Source organism: Cebus imitator, unplaced genomic scaffold (assembly GCF_001604975.1).
Source record: "Cebus imitator isolate Cc_AM_T3 unplaced genomic scaffold, Cebus_imitator-1.0 Scaffold669, whole genome shotgun sequence".
Taxonomy (NCBI): domain Eukaryota; kingdom Metazoa; phylum Chordata; class Mammalia; order Primates; family Cebidae; genus Cebus; species Cebus imitator.
Genome location: NW_016107984.1, coordinates 297,091 through 307,623, shown reverse-complemented (window position 1 = coordinate 307,623; position 10,533 = coordinate 297,091). Strand labels below are relative to the sequence as shown.

General features: G+C 48.8%; 1 long non-coding RNA gene across 1 annotated transcript in view; it reads left to right on the top strand.

Annotated features, from left to right (window-relative positions):
• LOC119469473 overlaps positions 1-10,264 on the top strand; it is a 32,394-nt gene extending 22,130 nt beyond the window's left edge. The window contains exons 2-5 of the long non-coding RNA XR_005198298.1: positions 7,036-7,417; positions 7,604-7,965; positions 8,199-8,337; positions 9,937-10,264. This is a non-coding gene — a long non-coding RNA (uncharacterized LOC119469473). The remainder of the gene's footprint in view (positions 1-7,035; positions 7,418-7,603; positions 7,966-8,198; positions 8,338-9,936) is intronic.
• The last annotated feature ends 269 nt before the right edge of the window (positions 10,265-10,533 follow it).

Below are 10,533 nucleotides of genomic sequence, written 5' to 3'. Positions count from 1 at the left end.
GATGAAGTGTTGCTCTGTCTCCCAGGCTGAAGTGCAATGGTGTGATCTCAGCTCACTGCAACCTCTGCCTCCCAGGTTCAAGAGATTCTCCTGCCTCAGCCTCCTAAGTAGCTGGGATTACAGGCGCATGCCACCATGCCCAGCTAATTTTTGTATTTTTAGTAGACACAGGGTTTCACCATGTTGGTCAGGCTGGTCTCGAACTCCTGACCTCGTGATCCATCTGCCTCGGCCTCCCAAGGAGCAGGGATTACAGGCTTGAGCCACTGCGCCCTGCCAAATTTCTGTTTTTTTAAGACACTTTGAAAAAGTTTGTGGTAATCTGTTATGACAACCCGAGCAGACTAATAGAAGTTGAGAGTGGAAATGACTAAGTAAACAGAACTAATAAACTGGAAATACATAGGTGAATCTGTTTTTAAAGAACAGGCAGTGCATATCCCATATACATTTTGCAAGACAGCCACATGCACACAAACATAAAAACCTTCCTTTACTGTAGCTAGCAGAACCATTGTAGTGAAATCTGAAACATGCTGATATGCAGTATTACACTTATGTAGATAGCAGGAAACTTGACATAAACAAAATGAATATACCAAAATACTCACATTTTGTATTTGTTGGGTACCTACTCTGTGCAACATGTTTTATATTTTAGACACATCAACATTTAGGAGCCCACCCAGAAATCCAGAGAAAGTTCACACAGACGGTGTGGAGTGATGAAGAGGGAAGAAGGAGGTGGCAGATCTACTAAATGATTAAGACGAAGTCTGGGAGGACCCGTGTGGAGGGAACGTGGGAAGTGAGGGAGTCCCTGCCCCATTAGCAGTGTCTACCATGGACACCCATAGAACAGGCCCAGCTTTCTGTCTTCCTTTCTATTTACTGTCTTTGGATGAATGAGCTACATTCCATTTGCTTCTGTCTTTTGCTAAGGTCAGCCAGGAAATCAGCCCAGTTTTGATCCTATGGTTGTTATCCTAAAACAGTATCAATCTCATTTAAAATATATCTACAATTGGAGATAAATACACAAAACTTGGTCTGCCCTTTATGGAAGCATAGGTCTTTAATGATTTTTGGTTTCCCTCTGTCCACCTTCCCACCTGTTTATATTCTTTATTGTTTAGTTTGTGATCTTAAATCCTGATTTAAAATGAGAGTATCTTACTATCTTTTCCTGATGAGTGTGTGTGTGTGTGTGTGTGTGTGTGTGTGTGTGTGTAGAGAGAGAGAGAGGTTGCATCTAGTTCACTTAGTTCATCAGACTTGTTAGTAATATATCCTCTTTTATTGGGGTTTAGTGATTTTCTTTAATTCTTCATCCCTTCCAGTAAGTGGTTTCAGGACTCATCTGGGGCTTATTGTTTGTATTAAACAGCCATGTTCTCATTCACTGCTCAACAGTTTGCATGAAATCATTGCATGATGTTGACACACATATAATGCACTTGGGAGAATATTTTCAGAAATGACTTATGTGGGTTTGCCTTTGCTCTTGAAGCTGGCTATTCTGAATGTAACACTTGTTGATCCTCCCAAAGATCTGGTGCTTATGATTGCAGAGGGGCAGCTTGAGGCTTGATTCACATTCATTTAATCTGACTTTTCTACCAATATATCCCAAACGCCTTTGAACAGCAAAGACAGAATACAAATTAATGCTACAATTAGCACTATGTCAAATCATATCTGAATATGAGAAGGGATAGGAGGTAAATATGAAAATATAAAAGATAATTTGAGAGCAGTGAGATTAAGGTGAATGATTACGCTCAAAAAATTTTATTCTTTGCTGTTAAAATAGTGTTTATGCAAAAAAATTCCAGAAAACCATAAAAATCCTTGAAGAAAGTCTGAGAAAGAGGTGCAAAGAGAGAGGGAGAATTTCCAGCTTTGTCAAAACCGTGTGTAGGTGGAGCCTCAGCAGGTTTGTCATCCCAGCAGTGGTGTGGGCAACACGAACACAGCAGAGGCAGCCACAAGTCTTTTGTGGCACGCCCATCCCATCCCAAAGTCCATCAGAGCCACCTGCGAATCCACAGGCTCAGCAGACAGTTATTTCCTGGGTGTCTATGCCATGGGGAACCTCTTCCTAGGGGTCTGTGGATGCTAATGTGTGCCGCTTTCTACAGCTGTAGGAAGCAGGGGTCTTAGTCTGTTTTCTGTTGCTTATAACAGAATACCTGAAACAGGGTAATTTATAAAGAAATGAAATTTTATTTCTCACAGTTCTGGGGAATGGTAAGTCCAAGGTCGAGGGCTATTTTTGCTGGCAGGGATTCTGCAGAGCCCAGAGGTGGTTCAGGGCATCACACAGCAGGGGGTTGAGCGTGTCAGCTCAAATCTCTCTTCCCTTTTTATAAGTCACCAGTCCTACTGCATAACCCATGAACCCATCAACCCCTTCATCAATCCATTAATCCAGGAATGGACTAACGCATTCAAGAGGGCAGAACCTTCATCACCCAGTCACCTCTTAAAGGCCCCAACTCTCAATATGGAGGATTAGGATTAACATGAGGATTAGGTTTCAACATGAGTTCTGAAGGGAGGAGTATTCAAAACATAGCAGCAGGGACCATTACTACCCTCCTGAGAGAAGGGGACCTCATGGGAGCCATAGTTAAGGGCTCACCTGCTGCTGCCAAGCTGGGAGGCTGCAACACCAGCCCAAGCAGCCGGCCCCAGGGTTCATGCTTCCGGTGCTGGACTCCCTGTCTCCTACCCAGCTCCTATCCTGTCCCTCCTCCACTCCCTGGGCTCTACTTTGAGGAATCCACTGTCCTCTCCTCAGGCCACAGCTCTTTCCTCAGCAGACAGCACCCTGCCTGTTACAGAGGAAGTGGGCACTGTGGGGCAGAGCCCCAGCTCTTCTGCACCATGTCCAAGAAGGCAGGCAACACAGGCAACCTCACGCCTCGTTCAGAAGCAGATGGAGTTTTCTTTTTCGCACAAGGTCACTCTAACCTGTTTGTCTTCTTGGGTAACGTATTCATTCATATATGAATTGTTACCCATTCTATCAAACAAAAATAAAATCACCATGGAATTGCTATTTTTAGACACATTTTAAAGCTATAAATGAGATTATATTAGTAAATAAAAATTATCTCCTCAGTTAAATGGGTATTAATTATAATTTCCAAAATTACAACAAACTCTGTACCCTCCTTTTAGACTGGCCGGTGCCGTCCGTTCTAGCTAGGTACTATACTTATCCATTCCCGTGCTGTTGGGCATTTGGAACGTTTCCAATTTAAAATTTAACATTGGGTGGTTTTCCAAGTATTTATGTATGTATGTATTGGTGTTGGCACGCGTCGCACTTCTCTCCGTCTCTGCTTGCTACCTTCAGCTGCAGCCCCACCTCTCGGAAGGTTCCTCCGAGGTTCTGCCAATTAGAGGTTTTGCAGTTTCCTCCTTAGGCTGGTCCCAGCGACTTCCTGCGGCTCAGAAGCAGCACAGGCTGGATCCGATCTGCCCGGGAAAACCCCTGTGCCGATGCGCCAGCGGATAGCCGAGAGGACAGGAGCGACGGACCCCGGCGGCGACAGTTCCCTGGGGCCAAAGGGGAGCCACGTGGAGTCTGGCTCAGGCTCCGCGCCCAGGCTCTGCCTGGCTGCTGTGCGCGCGGGGAGTCCGGGTGTCCGCCGGCACGTCGCGATTTCCAAGCGCTACTTAGACGTCGCCTAGTGTTTCCCGCGTATGGAAACGCTGACGGGGACCGCCCCGGGCCTCCGCACGGCGCAGGAAGCTCCCAGCAGGGGCGCGGCCGGGGCGCGGCAGGGGCGCTCCTGGGCCCGGCAGGGGCGCTCCTGGGCCCTCCCCACTGCGGGGCTTCGTCGTGCGAAGGACCTCGGGAAGGGCCTGGAGAGCCTTGGTCTTTGTTTCGTCGGGCGGAGTTTACTGACTTTCGTTCCAAGCTAAATCTTCTGACCTGAGGATGTCCTTCTGAAGTCAGCACACAGATTACACCCGAGGGGAGGCGGACTCGGCTTTCTTCCTTTCCTTTCCCCTCCCCTCCTACGGCAGGTCCCGCGAGTGGGGCGGGCTGGAACACGCGCTCCTGGGCCAGCTGGAGGGGGCAGTTGCGCAGGGGAGTGTCCATAGACTCGTGGGAGGCCTGGCCGTGGGTCCAGAGTTCCCAGTTGGATGCCCACAAAAAAAATGTAACTTCCATTATATTCTGTAATTCTAGTCTAGTTACTATTTCATGACTGATAGAGAGCAGTGGACCGCTTCTGGTGAATTCTGCCAAGTTAGTCACTTCTCAGTCATGTTAGTTAATTAATTTTTTTAGAGACCGGGTCCTGCTCTGTGGCCCAGGCTGGAGTGCAGTGGAGTGATCATGGCTTACTGCAGCCTCCCCACCTCCTACTCCGGTGATCAGATTCGCCTGGGTTGTCCAGCTTTCAAGTCCACCAGGGGTTTCCATGAAACTTCTGGCTGCCCTCCCTCCGCAGCCTTTCAGGGAAGATGGGGTTGCCGTGGGTGCCAAATGTGCCCAGATCCCCTGCACCCCAGAGGCAGGTGATACAGCCTATCCCAGAGCCTTGGTGCTGGGCCTGCCAGGCTGTCCTCCAACCTCAGCCCTAGACCAGGTCCTCAGACTTTCTGAGGGAGGCCACTGCACATCCCCCTTCAAGCCCACTGCACTTAACCCAAGGAGCAGGGCCTCTGGCCTGGGCCTGTCTCAAGCTTCCTCTCCCAACTCTTTCTGCCCCTACCCAGCCTGGAGGGCACACACACAGACATGCAGAGACACACACAGAGACATGCAGAGGCACACAGACACAGACACACATGGATACACACAGACACACATGGACACACACACACAATTCTAGAGATAAAGAAGCCGTGCCTGTAGCTTGCAGTACCATGTGTCTGCACGTGCTGTGGATGAGGACCACACCAGTCCTGGGGTGGCTCTACTTCATTGCCTTACCGATCTTTGACCTCATAAATGGGTGGCACTCTCTAGATGAGAAGCTAGGGTTGTATCTGTATTTTCTGGTTCTGCAGTTACCTCTGCTTTCCCCAGAGCATCCGTGAGTCAGGATTTCACTGGGGAGGGGACGGTCCTTGGGCAAGGAGGAACCATCAGAGGGCAGGGGCAGGCCAGCATGGGTGATCCTGGCCGCACTTCAGTCTGTGTGCCTCTGGACATGGTTGGGTCACAGCTCCAAGGCCACACCTTGAGTAGAGGGGGCTTCTCCTGAGGGGAATGGGCCTTTGTTGTCACTATCCTGGGAACTGGAGGGTCTTACGGAAGGGCATAGACTTGGGAGGGCCTGGGATGTCTGGGCAGACTCATAAAGACAGCCCCACATGTGTGGATTTTGACAGATTGAGAGCTTTCCCCCAAGAGTGAAGGGTGGGGGCCAAGGCATGGCCTGACCCTGACTAGTACTGGTGGGCAGGTCATACCCCTGCCATGCACAGGCATCCTGGGCAAGGCAGGGGGTCAGTTCAGGGACTCTAGGACAGAGGCAGAGCCTCCTAAGTTCTCTGTTACATTTCCCTTGGCTTGTTCCTGTGTCTTCAGGAAATACCCACTAAAAGCTACCATCTGGGCTCAGCAGGGTGGCAGCTGCTGGGGGGACGGTGCAGGATTTTGTGCCTGTGGCTTGGTGAGCAGCTCAGAGGGACAGAGCCTGCTCCCTAGGACAGCCAGGCTTACCTTGGTGGCCAAGGGTAGCTGTGCCTTGTGGATCTGACTCCCCAGGGCTGTGGGCAGGGAAAGTGGAGGGAGATGGGAGCTGGGAGAAGGGAAGGGAGGAAGACAGCCCATGAGTCCTTGAGCCTTCTGGATAGTTCTAAACAGTGCTGGCCAGTGACCAGTCTGCTTTCCAAATCTGGGTGAGAGTGGAGTCCCATGTTGGCCTGGGCTTGGTTGGCAGTGGTGTTGTGCCATTGCCGTCTGTGCGCTAAGGAGGTGTAGAGCATGTCAACCATTGTCCTGCATGAAAGCGTTAGTGCTGAGTTTAAGCATGGTGTGTGGTGGAGGAGATGGAAACTAGTTTGTATTTTTATGTCTTTGGAGACAGAATCTTGCTCTGTCTCCCAGACCATTATGCCTGGCTAGTTTTTTTTTTTCTTTTTCTTTTTTTGTGGAGATGGAATCTCCCTGTATTGCCCAGGCTGTTCTTGAACTGCTGGGCTCAAGCAATCCTTCTGCATCGATCTTCCAAAGTGTTGAGACTGCAGGCGTGAGCCGTTGCGCCCAGCCACAGACTAGTTTTTAAAGCTGATCAAGGGCTTGGTCAGTTCATGTTGGACAAGGGGTTGGTGGAGCCATGACATTCAGCCTTCCCACGCAGTGTCTCCTTCGCAAGTGTTCTGGAAGGAGCCAAAGGGGCCACCAGACCCCCTTGAACTGCTCTGTCCCCCAAAGACCTCCCTTGCACCCACAAAGGACCCATTGTCCTCACGCAGGCATCTTTGTCCTGAGCCGCCCTCTGCAGCTGTCACAACACTGGAATCCGCTCGCTTTTCCCTGGGATAGTTTTGTATTACCGGAACTGGGTCCGAGATTTGCACATCACACCCCCTGCCCCGGGTCCCCCCAGGCCAAACACAGGGCACTCTGAGTCCCAGGCCCACTGAGTTCCAGCTGATGTGTACTGTGGGCTTCCCAAGCCTTCTTTGGTCCTGGGCACACCTGCTTTGCTGTGAGACTCTTGTCCTGGATTCTCCCCTGCCTACAGGTCCTGGAAATGTCCAGGAGCTGGGAATTGGGGCCAAACAGATCATCCTGTGTCTTTCTTCCCTGATTCTCTAGAGCAAATGGCAAATGTTTTGGTTTTAAATCAGAGACAGTGGACCTCATAGTCTTTGCACGTATCCCTTGGTCTTGGTCTCTAGCTGTTTTCCTTTTTCATTTTGAAACCTGGGGATCTGTTGCCAGGCTGGGAAGCCTGGAGCCCCATCACGGGTAATCTCTTGCATGCTGTAGCTTCTCGACCGCAACCCACAATTGTGGTCTAACTCGCCCTTTTTTTTCACCTCCTGTTCTCTCTCCAGCCTTGCAGCTTCAGAACTGCTGATCCCGATTATGCTGTGCAAGGGGTGTTTGTTCCATGGTCACACTGTCTCTATGAGGCAGCAACGTCTAGTAGTGTTATCCCCATTGAAGGGACAGAGATACCAAGGCAGGAGAAGGGCAGGTGCTGGCCTAAGGCACACAGATGGAGATACACATGGTCACGCATACCTGGGAAAGCTTAGCAGCACTCCTGGCTCTCTGCAGGAGTTCATAGAACCCCGCACTGTGTGGAGTCGCTGTGTGACGCTCAAACCAGGAAGTGCTGACGGACTCTTCCCTTCTCTGTCTCTCCAGAGTCTGCCTGAGGCACATTTGTGGGACTCTAGCAAGGAAGACTCTGGTTTGCAGAACATCTCCAACGTAGGCAGAGCGCCAGTCTAAGCCTGTAGAGACTAGATAAGGGCAATTGGAAGATGTCTTCCTTCCCTCCCTTTGTGCCCCCTCCCCAAACTATAAAGTGATGGAATAGGAATCTTTGTGTCATCTGCATGATGACTGCTGGGATGCCTGTGAATTAGTTACTTCTTCCTTATTTCCTGAACCCAGGGTCACTGCTTAAATTGAACAAATGATGCATCACAAAACTACAAGGGGACTCTTCAAATTCACGGTCGGTGCAGATCTGCATGTAATTGTATTGTAAGAGTTGTCCAGCAGATGGCAGGAAAGTGTTGTGAAACAGAGGTGCCTGGTGACCTGCGTTGCACCTTTGTGAGTTAGCAGAGACCAGGCTTCACACACCGGACTTAGTGCAGTCACTACCAAGCTGAGGCCACAGCAGAACGACCACTGCGTTTTGCATGACCTAGGGGCTCCGTGCTGGCCTGGCTGCACCAGAGCCCTTTCAAAACATACGATTTAGTTCAGGGCTCACATTGGCCAATGTCTGGTTTTGTTTGGCCAACAAGGTAAGAATGGTTTTAAAATTTTTGAATTAATGAAAAAAAAATAAAAAGAATATAATATTTTGTGAAAGATAAAACTCACATGAAATTCAAATTCCGGGGTTTGTAAATGAGGTTTTGTTGGACGTATGTGCGCTCATTTGTTCAGCGTTGTTGCTGCTGCTTCTAGTTGAGAAGCCGCGGTAGACACCGTGTGGCTGCAGAGCCTAGAATATTTACCGTCTGGTCCTTTGCAGAAACATGTGCCAAGTCCTGGATCGCTCCTTTGGTACTTCATCAGCTGCAAACCCTCTCGGTATTTTTGTGTGTTTTGGAAGTAAGAAGAGAGCAAGCAAGGGCTGACATTGAATGGGAAGACACAGTGGCTAGGAGAAGGTGGTTATGAGCTCTCTAATTCCAGTCCACAGCACCCTGTCTAGAGGGTGCAGGCCTTGGCAGACACGATTCCCCTCAGCCCCAGGACTAGCTGCAGTACCTGTGGCCCAGTCTTCAATGGTGCGTCTGGCTTCAGCATCTCTACTTGTCTGAGGGTCCTAGTCTGTGCACCGACTTTGATTCCTGCACCTAGCAGAATAATGCTTCCAGATTTTCAAACTCCTTCGGTGACAATTTGAGCATCTGCTAATGTCTTAGCCCTGTCTTAAATTCCAGCTGATTTTCAACACTGTGTAAGGGAACCCCTTCATGTCCCTCGGATAGGGTAATGTTGACATTAGACAAGAGCTTGCTAAACTCCAAAAACTTAAATGTGCAGCCCCTGCTTTAGCAGACCTGGGTTCTCATGGAAACATCCTCAATAGACCAACTCAAAGCAATTTCCACAGCAAGTTGATTTCCCAGACTATGTTCTGTTAAAAGAAGATATGGTTATGATATCTGATCAAATACCCAGGATTTATGAAAAAATTCAGCTGCCTCTACCTTCAAAAAAGGTCCAGAATCCAACCACCTCACTCTTCCTCTGCTGTCACCTGGCCCAAGACTCTGCCACCTCATTCCTAAGGGTTATTGCAAAAGCTTCTCAATGAGTGTCATTGCTTCCTTGGCTTCTTACAGGCTACTATCAAGAGGGCGAGCACAGTGGTCATCAAACCAGCATAAAGCTCCTCCCACTCCTGTGCTTACAATCCGCAAACCCCTCAGCTCACTGATGGCCAAGGCCCTCTGCATCTGACCCTGCATCTCTCTGACCTCTTGTGTTTGTGCCTTTTCCAGTCTGTTCCCAGTGCCCTCCTTGCTATTCCTCTGGGGCACTGGGCACACACCTGCTGAGAACTTCACACTGCCGGCTACTTCAGTCTGGAACACTCCTCCCCAGACACTCTCCTTAGCCTTTGCCCAGAGGTCCTGTCAACCCTCCATGTCGCAGCCTGTCTCCCCACCCACTGGTGCTGTGCTGTTACTTACACTGCAGCACTTATCCTCCAGCATGCTGTTGGATTTGCTTATTTATTATCTGCGATGAGAAGCCACCAGACTTTGGGGCTTTGGAGCCAAGGGGGCAGGGGTGTCACAGAGGCGTTGCCTTGTCATTGTGGCTCTGGGATTCTCCTCTTACCTCTTCTCACACATCAGTGTGGTGGATGTTGTGATGAGCCGAGAGGGAATTTCAATGTTCTAAACAACCATGAAGTTCTGAGAAGCCAGCCGGGATTAGGGCCACTTGCACTGTGGGTAGCAGGCATTCAGTACACAGCAAGGACCTGTGCGTGGACAATCCTGTGTAGTGCTGACTGCTTTTCTTTCTAGAATGTGAGCTCCACAAGGTCAGGCATGCTGTTTATTGATCTGCCCCAAATGCTTAGAGCAGTATCTGGCATGTAGCAGGTGTCCAGCACATATTTGTTGAATGAATAAATAATGACATGAATTCTTGAGAGGCAAGCCTGCCCAAGTACTAAAGTCTGGGTTGGAACCGTAGGTACTTCGTCCATTAACAAATTATCTTAAAAAGTTTGGGTATTTTTTTAATAGGGCTCCTGGCCAGGATCTGTGAGTCGGCCTCTTGAAGTGAGAGACAGATGTCTCTGATCTTCCGTTTCCGTCAGTGCAAAGAGGGCCCACTAAGACCCACTCCTCAGGGCTGCTGAACAAAGCCCCAACTGACAGGCACTGACAAAGCTCTGTAGATGCCACCCATCATGAATGTGGCTGCAGTTAAATCATGATGAGCACTGTGACCCACAAGACTGGAAAAGTACTTTGGCAACCTGATGCGGATGTTTTCAAGAAATGGATGAGAGAACACATACCCCACCGTTCTACTCTTAGTTGTTTTGTTTCATTAAAGCCTTTTTAGTTTAGCATGATAACCATGATAAGTACAATATTTTGGCAAATTTCATTTAATTTGGCACATAGAATGAAAGAAATATTAAGAAATATTACTTCCTACATGACTGTGTAGCTGGGATGATTGGAACGGAAACATTCATTGTGCATTTGAATAGTTAATTTTATTATAAGATACTAACATTGTATACATGTCTTGTGGCTTATATATAATCAGTAAATATTCTATGATTTATTCCTCTTCAGAAACATGTGGAAAGATGAGCAAAAAACAACCAC